General features: G+C 47.5%; 1 pseudogene across 1 annotated transcript in view; it reads right to left on the reverse strand.

The window, feature by feature from the left end:
• Positions 1-132: 132 nt before the first annotated feature.
• The window catches only part of LOC308171971 (ATP-dependent RNA helicase A protein-like), a 26,982-nt pseudogene continuing 4,378 nt past the window's right edge, over positions 133-22,736 (reverse strand). The window contains exons 7-28 of the transcript in view: positions 21,723-21,841; positions 20,945-21,034; positions 20,448-20,612; positions 20,091-20,168; positions 19,756-19,947; positions 19,063-19,204; positions 18,352-18,434; positions 17,831-17,987; positions 17,473-17,570; positions 16,680-16,893; positions 16,116-16,210; positions 15,561-15,634; positions 7,686-7,838; positions 5,479-5,639; positions 4,227-4,338; positions 3,872-4,033; positions 3,321-3,448; positions 2,624-2,853; positions 2,276-2,391; positions 1,536-1,736; positions 464-761; positions 133-145 (exon numbers count right to left, since the gene is read on the reverse strand). The product of the transcript in view is annotated as an ATP-dependent RNA helicase A protein-like (transcript). The remainder of the gene's footprint in view (positions 146-463; positions 762-1,535; positions 1,737-2,275; positions 2,392-2,623; positions 2,854-3,320; positions 3,449-3,871; positions 4,034-4,226; positions 4,339-5,478; positions 5,640-7,685; positions 7,839-15,560; positions 15,635-16,115; positions 16,211-16,679; positions 16,894-17,472; positions 17,571-17,830; positions 17,988-18,351; positions 18,435-19,062; positions 19,205-19,755; positions 19,948-20,090; positions 20,169-20,447; positions 20,613-20,944; positions 21,035-21,722; positions 21,842-22,736) is intronic.

Genomic DNA, 22,736 nt, shown 5'->3' on the forward strand with positions numbered 1-22,736 from the left:
TAATACTGTTAAAATTCCTCGTGGCTCTTTCATTGTGCACACCAAACATCATTAACAGACAACAGGTAGTGGTTGGAAAAAACAAGTTTTAATCAACAGAATCTTCTAATGGCAGCAGACCTGGTCTTTGAGTTAGTACCCCACTCTGGCCAGGCCCACAAGATGACATGAGATCAAATTTAACATAATATACAAAAAGACATCTAGTCTCGACTCTAGAAAGTCTAGAGAATATAGTTCATGACAATATTTTGGGATTTTAATAAATGTCTTGATGCTCAATATGTTCTGACATGGTACAGTATAAATGTCCTCATCTACGGGACAATAAAGTTATGAACATTTTGAATAGGAAGTAAATAAAACCCTACATGACTGAAATGTCCTAATAACCAACACAGAAGAATCAGTTAATGTGACGCCTTACAAACAGGACATGAGACCTACTTCAACTAACACCCACCCCTCACCCTCACCACCCGCCCCTGTTGCCTCCTCTGTAACCACTACCACCACCACCACCACCTCCACCACCACCACCACGGTAACCACCACCTCCACCGTAACCACCACCTCCACCGTATCCTCCTCCTCCACCATAACCTCCTCCTCCTCTGTATCCTCCTCCCCCACCGTAACCACCTCCACCCCTGTATCCTCCACCTCCCCCCTGGTAACCTCCTCCCCGACCTCTGTACCCCCCACCACCACCGCCGCCGTCAAACCTCGCCATCTTAGGAGGCCGTGGGCCATCTCCAAACCTGGAGGGAGGGAGGGAGACAGATAGAGAAGGACAGACAGAGAAATACAGAGACATAGAGTAAAGGAGAGAGACAGAGAGAAATCGGTTATTTCCTGTACTCATAACAGACACATACTACACTACTGAACATGACATCACTTAACTCCAGACAAGACATTCCCGCCCCCCTGTTCTAGGCTGGTTTTAGAGCCAATGTTGATCATCTACACAGAAGACGCTGCTAATCCATTATTGCCATTTCATACACTATGTCTGGCTGGCCTGCGGGGGTTTATCAGACTATAGCCCTGCCTCAGAAACAACCGTATGCTCCTCACCGATACCTCAGATCAGAATCACAATCGCTTTTGTTACATCCCAGTGTACAAGTACACAAGAGTAACATTCTTTGGCTTTGCTTCCTCAACATTATATTGCAGCAGATCACAATAATAAAGTACAGTAATAATAAGTGATATAGTAAGTACTAATAAAGTAATAAAGTGATAGTAGTACCAGTCGTACTACAGTGGATTCATCAGGGCAAAATACAATACAATACAATGCAAGTAGTCCGAATATATGTATTATTGTAGTGTGCGTGGGGTTGTATAAGGGGGGGTAGTCTTTTGTTTTTTTTACCAGTGTATTTCTCCAGCAACCTACCTACCGATCTTAATGCCGACAGATCTACACTGGGTTGTTTCAACACAGGGCCTATCATAATTGCCGATTCCCAGAGAGCTGAGAAGGAACTCTACTCCGACCACGTGTGGTGGTCATCTGGTCGTACCGTGCGTTGTTGGCCATGAGGTTCAGCCCTGCGGCCGAGGGCTTGGAGATCTGCCGTATGAGGTTGAGCAGGCGCTCGTTGGTGGGGTCCAGCTGCCTGATGTACTCAGGGTCTTTGCTGACCTCCACCACCAGGGCCTCCATGCCGGCCCGCAGCGCCGCGATGCCCCCAGACACCCCGTGGGGAACCTGCAGCTTGATCCTGGGAGGAGGAAGCTTATTATTGGATTTGATTGATCCTTTATCTGTACAGGAAGATCTGACTGAGACCTGAGTCTGTTTTACAGAAGAGTCCTGTAAGACCTGTTACAAGTACATGGCATGACAGGGAATACCATCAAATAAACATCCTGACAGACATAAATATTAGTAAGAGATAAATATCATTGTAAAAATGTTGTTATCATAAATGGTCTAAGACTGTCCATGCTTGACCGTGAGGATATTCATGTTTGATCAGAAAAGCCGCCCCCCCTACACACACACACACACACACACTCTGATGAACAACCCCCCCCCCCCCCCCCCCATAACTATACATATCCTATTTTGTCTACAATATCAAGTTTTGCACTGTCACAATTTGAACTTCTGGTTAGATGCAAAACTGCCTTTTGTTGTCTGGTACTTGTACTCGGCAATGACAATAAAGTTGAATCTAATCTAATCTAATGTATGTCAAATATTGGCAGGGTAAAAAACGATCCATTCCAGGATTGCACCAGTTAAAAAGCCACTGACCAGTCATCCAGCTCGGTGACGTCTCCGGTGGAGGTGATCTTCTTGGAGGCGAACAGGATGAGCTGCAGAGGGCTGACCAGCGTCATCCCCTTGGCTGAGATCGCTCGAGTACGGATCTGATTGGACAAAAATTAGACCCGAGAAATGAGACCAGTGATGACACGTTGATACAGCTCAGGGCGCCAATTACTGTGTATATTTCAACGACAACACATCATGTGTCTCCATGACACACTGGATGTTAAACATGAGAAATGTAGTCAACGTCATAGTTGAAAGCTCTAAGAGAGAACATAAAGGTCCAAAATGTGCGGAGAGAAAAAGGATGAAACAAATATAAATAAACACCTTTTCCGAAAAGACAAAGAAGGGCGATGGGTAGGTCATGTCCTGGCTGCTGAAGGGACAGTTGACGGAGGACTTGTGTATGAGGGCGTTGCGGCCCTCGGTGGTGAGGATCTTCCTCTTCTCCTTGTGGTAACACACGTTGGGGTAGGAGCCGAAGGTCAGCAGGGAGATGACCACGTCCAGGTTGTTGTCGGGGCCGACGTTGTTGAACATCTGAGTCATCAGACACTCTGCAGCCGCCACGTCAAACCACACATAACAACAGGAAGTGGAACAGTATAAACGTGAGACAGACTGCTGTGCTATGAATGAATTTAACTGTACAACTAAAACAAAACAACTTTGTTTTAGCTGTCTTTGTTTTAGTTCTCTATTTTTCCAGTTTTACAATGACAACAGTGTAGTAGATTTATTATTATAGTAGATTTATTATATTATTATTATTATTATTATTATTAATAATAATAATAATAATAATAGTGAATTTATTCTGTATAACACTTTTCTCATCCCTGTAATACACTACATTCTATGGAGAGAACAGGAATAGATATATAAATACAAATGAACACAAAAACATAGTCAGTAAAAACAACAATAACAAATAGTTTAAAAAGCAATGTTTAAAAAGACGGGTTTTGAGGGATCATTTGAAGGATTATCCCGATGCCGTTGTGGTTGTTCATGTATACCGTACCTTCGGGGAAGCCAGAGTTGATGAGGATGTCCTTCAGCTGGACCTTGGCCTCCCAGGTCATCCTCAGGGTGGACATGTTGAGCCTCTTATGGTCACAGAACCGGGCCTCCGCGTCCTCTCCGCCCATCCTGCAACCACAGCACCACTTAACAAGGCTCCCTGCCACTGCCACTGCCACACACCTCCACTACAGCACCACTTAACAAGGCTCCCTGCCACTGCCACTGCCACACACCTCCACTACAGCACCACTTAACAAGGCTCCCTGCCACTGCCACTGCCACACACCTCCACTACAGGGCAGGATGGTGGAGGGCAGGGCTCACTGTAATGCATGGATTGGAATGAGGACTGAGGACTTCCTGCATGGAAGGGAACGAGAACTTCCTCATTCCATTCCATTCCATGCATCACAGAGAGGCCTGTCTTCTGATTTCCACCTCCACTGTTCATTTGTCATTCCTTGAGTGTGAGTTATGAGTGTGAGTTTTGAGGGCCCGAACACAAGCACGGGGCTGTTAGGTGGCCTGCTCTGAAGGCTCTAGACCCACCTGACTTCGTCCCAGGCCTGGAAGACGGACAGCAGGGCCACGTGGTCGGAGAAGCGCGTCCCCGCGTAGTTCCTGTGGGCGAAGCCGAGCCGCCGGCCCTCGCTGACGAAGGGCTCCGGGAAACAGGTGGCCGCCGAGATCGTGCACACGGCATCACCAACACTGGAGGCCAGGAGAGACCAGGAGAGACCAGGGGGTATAGATATCTTAGATATCTTTTTGCTCTGCTCAGCACTATATGCTGAATTAAACTGGGGGCCCCTAGTGAATTGTATGGTACTGATTTCTCACTGAACTATTCATCTGAAATAAGGGGAAGGATTTGACTGAGTCCAGGTAGAATGTCTGATCCTACCTGAAGATGCAGCCCATGATCATCGTCTTCCCCAGGCGAGGCTCGATGGGCAGCTTGGCCAGGATCCGGCCCAGAGGAGTCAACTCATCATTGGTGTCCAGAGCATCCAGTTCTATATGGAGACATGTCAACATCAGGTTCTACATGGAGACATGTCAACATCAGGTTCTACATGGAGACATGTCAACATCAGGTTCTACATGGAGACATGTCAACATCAGGTTCTACATGGAGACATGTCAACATCAGGTTCTACATGGAGACATGTCAACATCAGGTTCTACATGGAGACATGTCAACATCAGGTTCTACATGGAGACATGTCAACATCAGGTTCTACATGGAGACATGTCAACATCAGGTTCTACATGGAGACACGTCAACATCAGGTTCTACATGGAGACACGTCAACATCAGGTTCTACATGGAGACACGTCAACATCAGGTTCTACATGGAGACATGTCAACATCAGGTTCTACATGGAGACATGTCAACATCAGGTTCTACATGGAGACATGTCAACATCAGGTTCTACATGGAGACATGTCAACATCAGGTTCTACATGGAGACATGTCAACATCAGGTTCTACATGGAGACATGTCAACATCAGGTTCTACATGGAGACATGTCAACATCAGGTTCTACATGGAGACATGTCAACATCAGGTTCTACATGGAGACATGTCAACATCAGGTTCTACATGGAGACATGTCAACATCAGGTTCTATATGGAGACATGTCAACATCAGGTTCTACATGGGAACATATCAACATCCAGTTCTACATGGGAACATAGCAACATCCAGTTCTAATTAATTTAATTAAATTAAATTCTACATGGAGACATGTCAAGATGCCATCAGTTCCAAGACGAGGACTTCCTAGATTCAATCATTTGTAATGATTCAAGAATGGATCTCTTCTAGAACTTCAGAGGAGAAAACATCCCATTCTTAGGCTGCGGTCGTAAATTCGCTCTGGAAATCTGATCAGCACTCATGGAATGCCTCGTCCAATCAAATGACTTGGGTCCCTTTATGACGTTGAACCCAGTGTGCGCTACCGGCGCTCTCAGAGCGAATTTTACGAACGCAGCCTTGGTGTTGTTTCCAACAGCGAGGCTCTTCTCGAACCTCAGAGGAGAATACATTCCGTTCTCGGTATGGTTTTCCCAACAGTGAGGCTTGTTCTAGAGAACACTGAGAGAGAAGACGTTCTACTCCCAGGTCAAAGGTGAGAGAGCCGCACCTCTGAGCGTGTGCTCTGCCTCGATGACGGCGTCCATCGGCGGGAGCTCGATGGCCTTGGACAGGAACTGTCCGATGGCTCCTAGTCTCAGCAGCTTGATGCTCAGCGCCACCTCGTGGAGAGGAGTACGGAAGATCTCCGGGGTCATATGGGTCTCCAGTCTAGAACGACAAGAAGACAGGGGCGGGTAAGAAGGAGGGGGAGGTACACCATTAACAACTACTGTAGAAAAGGAGGTTCTAGAGCATTCCAACAGGAGGTTGAGGGTCGTAAGGAAGAGAGAGGGAATTAAGTAGCATCTCTTCAGAGAGAGAGAGAGAGAGAGAGAGAACATCAAATTGTGCATCTCTTCAACAGGGTTCGACGAGGGGCGAACGGAGGTAACCACAACACAAACACCACTCTCTCCAGCTCTCAGCAGCCTCACCCTCACAGAGCATGAAGTGAGACGCGTGCTGAAGGCGGTAGACCCCAGGAAAGCCTCGGGGCCGGATGGCGTCCTGGGACGGGTGCTGAGGGACTGCGCCGACCAGCTGGCCGGGGTTTTCACCAACATCTTCAACCAGTCCCTGTCCCAGGCCACCATCCCACCCTGCCTGAAAACCTCAACTATCATCCCAGTCCCGAAGAAAAGCACGGTGAGCTGCCTAAACGACTACCGCCCGGTGGCACTCACACCAATCATCATGAAGTGCTTCGAGAAACTAGTCCGGGCCCACATACTCACACGCCTCCCGCCCAACCTGGATCCATACCAGTTCGCCTACAGAGCCCACAGGTCCACAGAGGACGCCATCGCGACGACTCTCCACGCCACTCTATCCCACCTGGAGAGGGGAAACAGCTACGCGAGACTGCTCTTTGTGGACTTCAGCTCCGCCTTCAACACCATCCTTCCAGACAGGCTAGTGACCAAACTACTAGACCTGGGACTATCACACTCCATATGTGCATGGATCAAGGACTTCCTGACCGACCGCCCCCAGAGGGTGCGGGTGGGCCCCCACACCTCCACAGCCCTCAGACTCAGCACTGGGTCCCCCCAGGGCTGCGTGCTAAGCCCCATCCTCTACAACCTCTACACCTACGACTTCACCCCCGTCCACCCCAGCAACTCCATCGTAAAGTTTGCAGACGACACCACCGTGGTGGGCTGCATCTCGGGGGGGGACGAGGCGGCGTACAGGGATGAGGTAGAGCAACTGAGCAAGCTGTGCAAGGTTAACAACCTGCTGCTGAACAAGTCAAAGACCCAGGAAATCATCGTGGACTTCAGGAGGAAAAAGTCCGAGATCCAGCCCCTGCTCATCGACGGAGAGAGCGTGGAGAGAGTCTCAACCCTCCGATTCCTGGGGGTGCACATGCAGGATGACCTGTCCTGGAAGGACAACACAACAGCCACCATCAAGAAGGCACAACAGCGGCTCTACATCCTGAGAGTCCTCAGGAAGGAACACAGCAAGCAGGAGATACTGGTGACCTTCTACCGCGGCGCAGTGGAGAGCATCCTCACCTACGGCATCTGCAACTGGTTCTCCAGCTGCACAACCGCGGAGAGAAATGCGCTACAGAGAGTCGTGAGAACAGCCCAGAAGATCACCGGCGCCCCCCTCCCCTCTCTGGAAGAGCTGTACAACACACGCTGTCTCAGGAAGGCCTCCAAGATCTCCAGAGACCCAACCCACCCTGGGTACGAACACTTTACCCGGCTGCCCTCGAAAAGACGGTACAGGACCATGGCCGCAAGGACAAACAGACTGAAGAACAGCTTCTACCCCAGGGCCATCCAGGCCCTGAACACAGCAAAGACCTAGGTTCTGGGCCCTGGACAGTCTGGACGGATTGATGGCAGCTGCTGGACTGAAAAAATCAGGTGTAGTGCTGAGGCACAAATATGTACATTTCAAGCCTGCAAACTGCGACACTTTAAATTAATGTGCAATAACACTATGTGCAATATGATCAACCCTAGTCGTCTATCTGTACAGTATAGTATAGTGGATAGTGTACATAGCCTCTATTTATGTAAACCAGCTCCTTCCCTTCTTGTGTTTTTTTTTTCTTTTTTTTTTCTTCCTAACACCAGGGGAGCCACCCCTCCTAAATGTCGTTGTTTGGTACCTGTACTATAGCAATGACAATAAAGACCATTCATTCATTCATTCATTCATTCTAGAGCGTTCTGGTCGCGGGGCGGGGGTCCGTACTTGTCGAAGCGCGCTCGGCTGCAGAGGTGGAAGCAGAACCCGGCGCGTACCCGGCCGGCCCGGCCCTTCCTCTGCTCCAGGTTGGTCTTGGACGCCCACACGGTGGCGTAGTTGGTCATGTTGTTGTGAGACGTGAACAGCTTCACCTTCTGCCTGGGAAAAACAGGAAAGAGACCATGGTTAACTTCCTGTCAGTAAACGGCTTCACCTTCTGCCTGGAGAGGAAACAAGTTTCAAGTTCCATTTTTATTGTTACGTCACATCCAAGTGTATGAGAGTAACATTCTTAGGCTTCGGTTTCTTGACATCGCAGCACAAAGACTAATAAGGCAACTGTTGTAGTTGTATATCATTTAATACTGAGAATTGAAGTCTCTCTACATGTTGGCGAATCTAGCACTCAAGGAAGGCCCATTTCCTTCCTGTAAGAGATGTGCTAAGAACTGTGGCGCAGTGAATAATTCTGCCTGTGGACAGGGCCCATAACTTGTGCAACCCCCGATTTGTATAATATGATTGGTTCCCAAGAATAGTGACCTCATGACCAAGGACAGTTCTATAAATATGAGTCCCGCCCAATGTAGGGGGCTTTTTGGTCTGCTACTTTCTCTCTCCGCTCATGTGACTTTGCTTAATAAAAGGCCTCTTTGGAGACAATTGATTTAAGCTCTTTGTGCTTTATACGTTTTACTCAATCTATTAAGACCATCCACAACACAACAAAGCAAGAAAACTCTAGATAAATAAAGTGACAGATAGTTTAGCAGACCATCAAGCCTGGTCAACATCCTGTCAGCATGCTTCCATCAGGGGAGGCAGGTGGAGGTAGAACATCGGAGGTCGGGCTCACTGCGATGCATGGAATGGAATATGGACGTTGTGTTTGATACCATTCCTTATTCCGTTCCATGCGTTACAACGAGCCCCCCCTCCTCCGATGTTCTATCACCACCAGCCCCCCTGACCGCCACAGAGTACAACAGTAATGATGAATGCTTTTATTGAAATTTAGCTTGTAGCCGGAATATCTGCCGAATTGTATATTAAGATGTCTTTGATGACTGGGAGGGATGAGACAGGGTTGGAAACATATAATAGCAAGTCATCCGCGTATAGTGACAGCTTGTGAGTAGTGCCCATCCTGGTGATGCCTTCAACTCTCTCCTCCCCCCGGAGCCAAATGGCCAAGGGTTCGATGGCCAGAGCAAATAGGAGAGGGGAGAGGGGGCATCCCTGTCTGGTGCCACGGTGGAGAGCAAAGGGAGGCGACCTCACACCGTTGGTGAGGACACAAGCCATGGGGGATTTGTAGAGCAGCCTAATCCAAGCAATGAAGTCGGGGCTAAAGCCAAACCTATCCATAACATAGAACAGGTATTCCCATTCAACCCTGTCAAATGCTTTTTCAGCATCTAGGGATATTATTACCTCAGGGACGATTGGGCTGGGGGAGCTAATTATGTTGAGCAGCCGCCTGGTGTTAAAAGAGGAATTCCTCCCAACCATAAAACCAGTCTGGTCCATTGAAATTAAGGTTGGTAAGGCTTGTTGTAGTCGCGAGGCTAAGACCTTAGCCAGGATCTTTTGGTCCACATTGAGGAGGGAGATAGGCCTAAAATTGCCACAGTCAAGAGGGTCTTTGTCTTTCTTCAATATGAGACATATAGTGGCTTCAGATAGAGTTGGGGGCAGTCGACCATTAACAAAGGATTCGTTGTAAACTTTAGCTAAGAGCGGGGAGATTAGATGTGAATATGACTTGTAAAATTCTACAATATAACCGTCCGGGCCTGGGGATTTGCCGTTCTGTAGCTGTTTAATTGCCTCCTGTACCTCAGCAGTCGAAATTGATATTCCTAGTTCATTAGCCACATTAGCGCTAACCTTGGGAAACATGATCAGTTCCAGAGGGTTATGGTCTCTCCAGGCCTCAGGTGAGTATTCAGAGGAATAAAGGTCAGAGTAAAAGTTTAGGAAGACTTCGTTCACTGCTTTTGGGTCAGAGACAATAGTCCCCTCTGGTGACTTTATCCTGGGGATCACTCTAGAGAGAGCTGCAGATCTGGCCTGATGGGCGAGGAGTTTGCCAGCCTTCTCACCCATTTCAAAATAACGTTGTTTTGATTTCAGCAATTGTCTTTCAATTTTAGCTATAAAATAAAAGCGAGCTCCTCCCCATCAACAAATCAGCTAAGAAATTACCCCGGTCCTCCCTCCCATTCAGAGTGGTCCTGGATGGTTTTAAATATCTGGGAGTTTTTGTCACCACCTCATTTGACGACCTCTTTGCAAAAAACTTCCGCCCTCTCATTGATAAGGCCAAGCTCGACATGACTCGGTGGTCCTCTCTCTTCCTGTCTCTGACGGGCAGAGTTAATCTGGTTAAAATGGTGATTCTCCCTAAACTTCTCTACTTGTTCCAGCACGTCCCGATCTTTATGAGTAAGTCCTTTTTTCGTCAACTAGATCAGTTGATATCCTCGTTTTTATGGGCTAATAAACCCCCACGAATTAAGAAAGCTATCCTACAACTTCCCAAGAAATCCGGCGGTTTAGCCTTACCCAACTTCATTCAATATTACTGGGCGTGCAATATTGATAAACTTCGTCATTGGTTCAAAGACAGGGCCGAAACACCTCCTTCATGGGCCCAGATAGAACTACAGTCATCAAAGGTCTCCCTTCAGTCTCTCCTCACGGCACAACTTCCCCTTAAAATCCACAACATCTCCCAAAACCCAGTTGTCACCAACTCGACTAAGATCTGATCTTCACTCACTGAACCATAACCATCGCCTCACTGCTGCTGCTGCCACCGCCGCCACCAAGGCAGGCATTCTCCGCCGCCGCCGCTACATCCACCGAGGCCCCCAGCAACATCGACACCGGACTCTACACCACCCTGAAGGCACAAACATCCCCTCATTCTGGACTAACTCTCGCTCACCTGTCATCACCCCACACCGCACCGCTGACCCCTCAAACCTCCGCTCTCTCCCTCCTGCTCCCCCATCCATCTCCCTTGCACTATTGAACACTCGCTCTCTCTCCAACAAATCCCCTGTCATATCTGAACTGATACTGGACAACAACCTGGACATACTTCTCCTCACTGAAACCTGGCAACAACCCTCGGACTACTACTCACTCAACCAGGCCACCCCCCCTAATTACACCTACATCGCTAAACCCCGCCTCTCCAAGCGAGGGGGTGGTCTCGCTGCTCTCCACAAACTCACCCTAACTGTCACTGTACTGGACCTCAACCTCCCACCCATGTCATCCTTCGAATACCTCGCCTTTTCACTCCCCAACTCCATAACTGCACTTCTACTCTACCGCCCACCGAAGCCACACCCCTCTTTTCTGTCTGATCTCTCTGAACTCCTCACCATTGCCTCTTCCCTTTCTACCCGTCTCTTACTCACCGGTGACTTTAATATCCATGTCGACCAACCCAACTCCAACCTCACCTCTGATTTCCTCTCTCTCCTTGATTGCTTCCACCTCACCCAGCACATCAACTTCCCCACCCATGTAAAAGGCCACACACTCGACCTTGTCTGCTCTGCCTCCCTACCCATATCCAACCCCCACCCTTTTCCTTTCCCACTCTCTGACCACCACTGCATCCTCTTCTCTGCCCCCCTGCCCCTACCGCGCCACCCCATCAAACGCACCATCTCCTTCCGTAACATAAAATCTGTCAACCCACTCACTCTATCCCAGTCCATATCTTCTGCCCTCCCCACTGACTCCACTCCCACCAACCCGGAAGACTATGCCACCTTACTCAACTCCATTCTCTCTGACTCCCTTGACTCACTGGCCCCCCTTGAAAACCATCACTGTCTCCTTCACCACCTCCTCCCCCTGGTACACCCCTGAACTACGCACCATGAAACAGACCGGCCGCCAACTTGAACGACTACACAATAGAACCCACCTCACTGTCCATGCCGAAGTCTACAAGCAACATATCTCCTCCTACCGTGACGCACTCCAAGCTGCCAAATCTGCCTACTACTCCACCCTCATCAACACCTCCAATCGAAACCCCCGCACCCTCTTCTCCACTGTCAAGACACTACTCCAACCCCCGGACAACAACACAACTTCCTCCCCTGACCTCTGCAACTCCTTTCTCCACGCCTTCAACAGCAAGATCTCCCACATCAATAGCTCACTGACTGCCTCCATCTCCAACTCCACCACCCCCGCCCCCCCTGCTGTCATCTTCCCCCCTCCTGACTACCCCCCCCCTACTCCTCTCACTACTTTCTCCCCTATTGACTCCTCCCTCATCACTACTATCATCACCGCCTCCAAAACAACCACCTGCTCCCTCGACCCCCTCCCTACAACCCTGACCAAGGCCTGCCTCCCTGCCCTCATCCCCCACCTCACTGCCCTCTTCAATCAGTCACTATCCCAAGGCCACGTTCCCTCAACCTACAAACTTGCCGCTGTCACCCCCATTCTCAAAAAGCCCACTCTTGACCCAGCCAATCTCTCCAACTACCGCCCCATCTCCAACCTACCATTCCTTTCCAAAACCCTTGAGCGCGTTGTCGCTGCCCAACTTCACTCCCACCTCCAATCCAACAAACTGTATGAACCCCTTCAATCTGGATTCCGCCCACACCACAGCACTGAAACAGCCCTGGTCAAAGTAATCAACGATCTCCTCACCTCTGCAGACTCAGGTGCCCTCAACATCCTAGTTCTACTAGACCTGAGCGCAGCCTTCGACACAGTGTCCCACTCCATCCTCCTTCAAAGGCTGCGTCAACTGGGTGTTGAGGGCACCGCCCTGGACTGGCTCACCTCCTACCTCACCAACAGACACCAGTTCATCTCCCTCTCCGGTCACACCTCCTCCTCCTCCTCTGTCACACAGGGGGTCCCACAAGGCTCAGTCCTCGGCCCCCTGCTCTTCCTCTGCTACACACTCCCCCTCGGTCACATCATCCGCCAATTCAACCTGGACTTCCACTGCTACGCTGATGACACACAGATTTACATCACCACAAACTCCACCCAGAACCCACCCCTCACTCACATCGAAACCTGCATCTCCGCAATAAAAACCTGGCTCACACACAACTTCCTCAAACTGAACAGTGAAAAGACCGAAGTCATCCTCATCGGCACCAAATCCACCCTCAATAAAACCGGACCCATCACACTCACCATTGACGATACTACCATCACCCCCTCCCCCCTGGCTCGCAACCTCGGCTTCATTCTGGACCCCACCCTCTCATTCGATCCCCACGTCAGTTCCATTGTCAAGACATCCTACTTCCACCTCCGAAACATTGCAAAAATCAGACACTGCCTCTCCCCCCCCGCTGCTGAATCCCTCATCCACGCCTTCATCTCCTCCCGCCTCGACTACTGCAACTCCCTACTCACCGGCATCACCTCCCGCTCCCTCCATAGACTCCAGATGGTCCAAAACTCTGCTGCACGCCTCCTCTCAAACACCCGCTCCCGTGACCACATCACTCCTGTCCTCCACTCTCTCCACTGGCTCCCCATCAAAGAACGTATACAATTCAAAGTCCTCATCCTCACATACAAAGCCCTCCACAGCCTGGCCCCCCCTTACCTGACTGACCTCCTTCTCCCCCACCGCCCTACCCGTACCCTCCGATCCTCATCCATTGTTCCCCTCACTGTCCCACCCTCAAAACTCAAAGGCTTCGGTCACCGTGCCTTTTCACGAGCCGCACCCCGCCTCTGGAACTCTCTCCCTCAACCACTCAGAGACTCACCCTCACTCCTCACTTTTAAATCCCACCTCAAAACCTACCTGTTCTCCCACGCCTACAGCCTCCCCTACCCCTAGCCATCTCCCCCATCCCTGCCACCCCCGCCCCCCCCCTGGACATGCATACAACCTCCCCTATCCCTAACCATCTCCCCTCACCCTGCCACCCCCCTCCCCCCATGGACATGCATACAACCTCCCCTTCCCCGTTCGTTACCTCTGTGTTCTATGTGCTCATGTTATCTGTTGCTTGTTGTTTCTGTGTTTTCCGTTTTGCCCATATTGTCAGCGTCTTTGAGCCTCGGAAAAGCGCTATATAAATCGAATGTATTATTATTATTATTATTATTATCTGGCTACAATTCCGTAAACATTATGGAATGGATAAACCTTCCACCCTGGCCCCAATTTATGAAAATCACTTATTCCCACCCTCTTCTTTTGACCCCACCTTTCGTATTTGGCGTGACAAAGGCTTAGCTAGTGTCAAAGATTTCTACAAGGACGGAATTTTTACAGACTTTGCAGAGCTCTCATCCAGGTTTGAACTGCCCCAATCTCACCTTTTCCGTTTTCTCCAGGTCAGACATTTTATTAAAACTAAATATCCCCACTTCCCCAATCACCCACCCGGGTCCCCGTTCGACTCTTTACTCAGTCTAAAGCCCGCTCAGAAACGCTCTATCTCCATAATTTATGACTCCATTGACTCCCTCAACCCGGCTCCAGCAGCCCACCTGAAACAGACCTGGGAACAGGAAATTGGGGTGCCGATACCTGACGATCAGTGGGAGCAAATCCTTGATTTAGTCCATTCAACCTCTATGTGTGCTAGACACGGCTTATTGCAATGCAAGGTCCTCTTCAGAGTACATTACACGAATGCTCGACTGGCAAAAATATATCCAGACACCAGCGACACTTGCAACAGATGCAGACAATCACCTGCTAACCACACCCACATGTTTTGGTCTTGCCCGAAATTGACAGACTTCTGGCGCCAGGTATTTGACACACTAGGGACAGTTTTTGACAGGAACCTCGAACCTGAACCTCTCACAGCCCTATTTGGAATTGGTATCCCACCCCCTACAACACCCATGTTTTCGCTTACAAAGAGACGCGTCCTTGCCTTTACAACGCTGCTGGCAAGAAGACTTATTCTATTTAAATGGAAGCACACCCTCCCCCCTTCACATAATAGCTGGCTCAAAGAGATCCTGAACCACATTAAACTAATTTAAACTTACCCTTATTGTCCTATTATGATTTTGATTTTATGCTATTGTTTGTTTGGGGTTATGCTTTTGGTTTGTGTTAATTTCATTACTTTTCTTTTAGGGGTATTACCATTACGTTTTATTTATTTATTTTTATCAATGATGAACTGGGGGTGGGAAACATCTAGGGGCATACTAGGCTGTATAGGGGCTGATGGAGGTGGCTCTCCACTTTCTATGTATTTACTACCTTTTAGACATATGTGACACAGCCCAATGAAAAGGGCTACCTGTAGGCGAAATCATTTTTCAGTTTTTTACATGTGCTTAAACTACAGATTGTAAGCTTTCAAATGATGCATCATACATTGAAATCGGAAACAAATTGAAGACGACATGAGTATTTGAAAGTTGCTACACCGGAAATCACTAAGCACATAAAATCCCCATCAAAGATAATGAATCCCCATCAAACAACAAGAAACGAAGTCATTGTGTTATAGATTACACTTATTTAATGAACGAAAATTAACGAGTGGGTACTTCACATCTTCGAGTTGAATGTTAGCTAAAAAAACGAAAATCTGAAAAAATAAATAAATAAATAAAGACGAATTTGACGTCTTTCTCATTTCCGAGAGGTGTCCAGAAACACCAGGAGCAGTCACATATAGTATATACCTATATACTCATGTATTTATCTTTTCATGTAACGCTGTCTACATGCCGCTATGCCTGATATGAACCAGCTCACCCGACCACCCCATAAGTAACGTATAAATGTCTAATGTACTGTATGTCTAAAATCAATAAAAAGAATTAAGAAAGTAATGATGAATGCTGTAACAGCAACAATATTATTCGTCTTATGGGACTTACTTGCAAGAGTCGATCACATAGACGACGTCGTTGATGGTGATGCTGGTCTCTGCGATGTTGGTGGACAGAATCACCTGGAAAGACACGACAGGACACATCAGATAGAGCCTGTTGACCTTTGACAGGACACATCAGATAGAGTCTGTTGACCCCTGACAGGACACATCAGATAGAGTCTGTTGACCTTTGACAGGACACATCAGATAGAGCCTGTTGACCCCTGACAGGACACATCAGATAGAGCCTGTTGACCCCTGACAGGACACATCAGATAGAGTCTGTTGACACCAGTCATGACAGGACACAACAGATAGAGTCTGTTGACACAAGTCATGACAGGATAGATGTTGACACCATTCCTCATTCCATTCCGTGTGTTAGCCCATCCTCCGAGCTCCACCTCCACCAGCAGTGACAGTCTGAGGTTTCAGAGGTTCTATGTGTGTATAATCATATCGATCGATCCCGCTACCTCTCGCATGCTAAGCATAAGCGTTTGAGCTAATCCCCCGTGTCCCTGTGTCCCTGTGTGTGGTGTCCCTGTGTGTGGCGCACCTTGGTGATGTTCTCAGGGACGGGCTCAAACACCCTCCTCTGCTCCTCTCTGGGGATCTGGGAGTGGAGGGGCAGGATCCGGTACCGCTGGCTCCCTGTGGGGGGGCAGGAAGAGGACATGAATGTCTGTTTTATTATTCTATCGTCTCTTTATTTTTGTTGTTGTTGTTGTTGTGCCTTAATTTCCCCTCAGGATCAATGAAGTACCTATCTATCTATCTATCTATCTAGGTTTTTCTATGACTAATTAAGATTTGAATAGGAATCTGATGTAAAATATAATGATCTGCTTGTATCAATCGCATAATATCTCATATAAATCATTTCGTTGAAGAGACTAAAAGCATAGAATCTGAATATTAATAGAAAAAAGTAGCATTATTTAAATAATGAAAAAGAAACAGACAGAGAGAGAGATAGAGAGAAAGAGAGACAGGGAGAAAGAGAGAGAGACAGAGAGAGAGAGAGAGAGACAGAGAGAGAAAGAGAGACAGAGAGAGAGAAAGAGAGACAGAGACAGAGAGAGCAAGTGAGCGATAGAGAGACGTAGTAAACCCTTCGGACCAAAGTGGGGGTTCATCTCCAGGTGTTTCTGCATGGAGAAGATGAGGTTCCACCCGGGGAGGAAGATGAGCACGGCCCCGGTCACCTGCAGGGTCTCGATGTACTTCAGCAGGGCCTCCACCAGCTCAAACGGGGTCTCCTTCTCACTCATCAGGGCCATGGAGCGTTGTGTCGCCGGCCCGTAGTCCCCTTTGCACAGCAGGTTACAGTTGGTCTGGGAGGGGGGACCAGAGAGGGCGTGGAGGAGTACATTCACATTTACATCTTTGACATTTAGCAGACGCCTTTACGCAAATAAATGTGGGGGTAGTGGTGGTCTAGTGGATAGGGAGTTGGACTGGTGATCGGAAGGTTGTCAGTTCAAATCCCGCCTGAAACACCACCCCTAGTGTGCCAGATTTATAAACCACAAGGAGTGGAAGTTAAAGTTAGAGTGAGTGGCATGCAGCTAACTAAACAAGAGTGTTGTACCAAGCAAGCTCGGTTCGAGCGATTAGCATTCTGTCGTCTTCATCTATGGGAATGGGAAAGGTCATGTGCACCACTGATTTGGAGGCCGTCGACAATTTGTTAACTTGAAAAGAACCCTGTTACTCATTGTTTAAGCAACACTTTGGTTTTCTTTTCTAGAGACGTGTCAACCTAAACATTCCATTAATCTGTAGACAAATCAACTCATAGGAAAAGATGAATGAACACATTTATTTCGTCGACAGACAGAATTGTCTTACATTATATTTTTTATTATAGTTTTAAATGAAGCCGTGAAATAATAAAAAGACACATGCCGTACCTCTTCATCGCCTCCGTCGTCATCCTTGTCCTTCCTCTTCTTGTCCATTGGAGGAGGGACGAACTGGGTCGTCTGGATGCAGTCTTCCAGAAAGTACTCTGGGAAAAGAAGGATTTAACATATTTATGAAATATTACTACAAGCCTGATAGTTCTACATACGCTGAGGAACAGGAGAGATACATTAAATGGGGGATGTGTGTGTGTGTGTGTGTGTGTGTGTGTGTGTGAGGTTGTTGGTCTGTGTGTGAGTGTGTGAGTGTGTGTGTGTGTGTGTGTGTGTGTGTGTGTGTGAGTGTGTGTGTGTGTGTGCATGTGAGCGTGTGAGCGTGTGTGAGCGTGTGTCTGAGCCTCCGTACCCTGCACAGGGAAGGTGCGTCCGTGCACCTCTATGACGGGGCAGTTGAAGTAGTACTCTCTGAACATGGTGGTGTCGATGGTGGCCGACATGAGGATGATGCGGACCTGAGGGTACGCCTGGATGACATCACGCAGCACCACCATCAGGAAGTCCGTCTGGGCGGGCACAGGAAGAAGGTTTTAGAATCACTCAAACTTTATTAAACAGATTACTTTGTAGGGGCAACAAACAGTATATACAGTATATATGTTATCTAAAAAAAAAATCTGTGTGGGTTCCGTCAGAATGACCAAGGTTTTCCCTGGACAAAAGTAAAGAAAGGGGGAAAATAAATAAATATATATAATAATAATAATAATAATAATAATACATTATATTATATATAATTCTTTAGTTTTGTCCAGGGAAAACCTTAGTCATTCTGACAGAACACACAAAGAATTCAGAATTCAGACTCATGAATTCAGAATTCAACAACAAGAGGTCCGAAGGGGATCATCTAGAATGTAATGAACTCACGTTGATGTCTCTCTCGTGGATCTCGTCGACGATCACGTGACTGATCCCTCGAATGCCTGCCTCCAGCTTCCGCAGTAACACACCTGAACACAGAACAACAGCAGTTCAGTAACACCTAAACACAGAACAACAGCAGTTCAGTTCACATCTCAACACAGGGGGGGGGGGGGGGGGGGAGATGGATAGAGAGATAGAGAGATGGATATCCAGACCTGTTATGGCCAATTTTACTTTAGGCTTTTATTTTGGATGATTTGTGTTTAATGTTTTGAGTTATATTTATATTTCATGATTAATGTTTATTTTATGTTTTTGGTTATTTATGTAAAGAATAGCGTTATGTTTTTGGTTATAGAATTATTCATGTTTTAGTCGTAATTGAGTGTCACATGGCGAGATGATAGGATGGGCCCAGGTGTATTTATTGAGTCAATTAGCAGCACCTGGGTGGATGGAAATAGGTTAGACTGGCAACAACATTATTTTGACCACGATCACTCTTTTCTGTAATCACATACTTTACCGTTGGCTTTATGACTTTTCGTTTCGTTTTGAATACATTGGATTACTTTTCGGACAATAATTATTTTACATTTTTATACAACATACACGGAAAGCGTGGCGTGCGTGATTATCCAACCCAGACTATTACTGTTTTCATTCCCAACGTGGAATTGGCGGCTACAAGACCCCTAGGAGAGAGAGACCTACCGACAGTGCAGAAGAGGATGCTGGCGTGCGGGCGTGGCAGGATGGACTCGAAGCGGACGCTGTAGCCGCAGCTCTTCCCCACCTCCTCCCCCCGCTCGTAGGACACGCGCTCCGCCACCGACACCGCACTGATACGCCGGGGCTGGGGAGGGACAAACATGTTTTAATATTTTTTATTCAAATGTGTATTTAAGTTTTTAGGGCATTTCTGCTTTATTGGGAGATAGTAGAGATTGACAGGAAGGATGAGTGAGAGAGAGAGAGGGGGGGGTGACATGTAGGATGGCTGGAATGTCGTAGCTCACGAAGGCGCATGCCACACATAATCGCAGCAGGTCCCTGGTTCGATTGCGGCCATCGACATATCCTGCATGTCATCCTCTCTCTCTCTCCCTCACCCATCCTTCCTGTCAATCTGTACTGTCTCTATCCCAATAGAGCAGAAATGCCCTAAAAACATATTGTAAATACATAATAATACTATTGATATACACTATTCATATGCTATTCATACAGTCATACACTTTTAATGGCTTGGGACTTTCATGACAACTTCTACTGAAACAGAGAAATAAAAATAATGCATAATTGAAAGAGGACTGGAAAACAATCCCAAACCAACAACAACAACAGTCTCCTCATCCAAAGCAAACCGATCAGGAGCGTGGGCTGTACTTCCTGGTTGAGCGTTACCTGGGTTACGACGATGTTGCAGTCGGACGCCCTCCCGCTCTTGATGAACTGGTCCAGGATGAACTGGGGCACCTGGGTAGTTTTGCCGCAGCCTGTGGCGCCTCGGATGATGACCACGGGGCTGGTCTGGACGGCCGCCATGATCTGCTCCTCGAACTTCTTCACAGGCAGCTGCTCGCGATCCGCCACGATCTGGAGACACAAGGTCAATAAAGTATATATTATTATTATTACCCACAACCAATGCGTTGTTAGCACCATGCTCTACCAACTGAGCCACAGAGGACCAAACAAACAAACAAACAAACAAACAAAGAAACAAGGACGTCACCTACCTTCTGCAGGCTGACATCCTGGTCCAGCTGGTAGCAGAGCTCACTCTGAAGGTCTGAGCTGATCTGCTCCGGGGTGCACTGAGGGAGAGAGGGAAGGAGAGCTTGAGATGGGCAGAGGCTCTGGAAGGGTCTGGTATTAAAGGATGAACAGGTTTGACTTCAAGGCGAATCATTTAAAAAGTGGTCGACGTTTGAAAAAGAAAAGACAAACCGTCCAGAAAAAACAGTTCAGATGGAACGTTGTGAAAAACAAATCAACATCTAGGTCTAGAAAAACATAGAAATAGAACACACGGACGAACCGTTCTATGAATTCTATCTCTACGATAAAACAAAACGTAAAGAGTTGCGACTCACGAAGGCGAGCGGCCCCTCGTCGATGTTGCTGCTGGTCCAGGGGTTCCAGTTGACCTGGGGGGGGGACCAGGGGACCACCCCCGCCATGCTCTGCCTCTGGCTGGGCTCGAACACCGCCATCTTCCCCTGGACCAGGGACACTGGGGGGTCGCTGGGGTCGCAGGGCTGTGGGGACGGGACGGGACATGTCAGACTGAGGAGGGAGCAGCTGGAATACAAACCGCAGGGTCCAGTTGTTCAGAACGTTTATTCTTTTGGGCTATCCAGGATCAGATCTAACCTGGCTGATTTTGAGGGGGAAAATCTGCCAGCTGGATAGCGCAAAAAGAATCGGGATCATTCTGATTCCCGATTAAAGGTTCTGAACAACTGGGCCCATGTTATTGTGTTTAACTCCTTCAGCGTCGAGGGGGAATAAAGTCACCCAAACTGTCAACATTCTAGAGTGCCAAGGGAGACTTTATTGACCAGAGACACGTCAATTCGAGCCCACTTACAGGTGGAGGGATCTGAACCCCCAGGTCCTGGACCATGCTCTGCAGCTGGTTCTGCAGGTCGTCTGCCACGGTCACCTCATACACCTCCAGCTGGGGGACAGACACACCATGACGTCATCACTAGGAACTCAGGGACATCCACACAGTCACACGACACGTGCACTGCATGGGGGGTAACCATAGTTGGTTGTGAAAGCAACATAGACCTACACACACCTCACATATTACATTTGTATATGTGCAGAGTACACAAGTAGTCACGGTAAAGATGGAGAATAATCAATCGAGAACATGACCGGCTTACTAAAAAAGATCATGGGGCCGGTTTCCCAGACAAGACATCTGCAGGTCTTAAGTCCAGGACTAAATCACACTTAATGGAAACATCTCTATTGAGGATGTTTTTTAGTCTAGGATTAGGCCTCAATCGGCATCCATGAAACCAGACCATGAAGTTAGAAGAGCAGCGACTATTTCTTTTCCAGTTTAAAGTCAGATCCTAGAATCTCACCGAGACAGACAAGGAAGTGAGATGGTAACTACTGGTATTAATCAATAAAAAAGAGATATAAGTCTAGATCGAGTTCTTCTAAACCAAGCGTACGATCTCTCCCTCCTTGATTGATTGATTGAAAACTTTATTAGAAGATTTGCAGAAGTAGGTACATGAAAGTACATATTACATACAAGGTCAACTAACAGGATAAAAACCCAAGAAAGCCACTGGCTTATTTCAATTGGGGTCCTTGATTCTCAATTCATCGTTACATGTAAGTACCTTCTTCTTCTTCTTATAGGGCTCGATGACGCTGAGGTGGTAGAGCTGGCGGACGATGGAGAGGGCGCAGGACTGGGCCGCCAGCTTCTTGTTGGAGCCGTGCTCCCTGGCGATGATCTCTACGAGAAACAACCAAGAGCATCTTAACGTACAACCAAGACCATCATAACGTACAACCAAGACCATCTTAATGTACAACCAAGACCATCTTAATGTACAACCAAGACCATCTTAACGTACAACCAAGACCATCTTAACGTACAACCAAGACCATCTTAATGTACAACCAAGACCATCTTAACGTACAACCAAGACCATCTTAATGTACAACCAAGACCATCTTAATGTACAACCAAGACCATCATAACGTACAACCAAGACCATCTTAACGTACAACCAAGACCATCTTAATGTACAACCAAGACCATCTTAACGTACAACCAAGACCATCTTAATGTACAACCAAGACCATCTTAATGTACAACCAAGACCATCTTAACGTACAACCAAGACCATCTTAATGTACAACCAAGACCATCTTAATGTACAACCAAGACCATCTTAACGTACAACCAAGACCATCTTAATGTAGAACCAAGACCATCTTAATGTACAACCAAGACCATCTTAATGTACAACCAAGACCATCTTAATGTACAACCAAGACCATCTTAACGTACAACCAAGACCATCTTAATGTACAACCAAGACCATCTTAATGTACAACCAAGACCATCTTAATGTACAACCAAGACCATCTTAATGTACAACCAAGACCATCTTAATGTACAACCAAGACCATCTTAATGTACAACCAAGACCATCTTAACGTACAACCAAGACCATCTTAATGTACAACCAAGACCATCTTAACGTACAACCAAGACCATCTTAATGTACAACCAAGACCATCTTAATGTACAACCAAGACCATCTTAACGTACAACCAAGACCATCTTAATGTACAACCAAGACCATCTTAACGTACAACCAAGACCATCTTAATGTACAACC

Source organism: Nansenia antarctica (assembly GCF_963989245.1).
Source record: "Nansenia antarctica genome assembly, chromosome: 16".
Taxonomy (NCBI): domain Eukaryota; kingdom Metazoa; phylum Chordata; class Actinopteri; order Argentiniformes; family Microstomatidae; genus Nansenia; species Nansenia antarctica.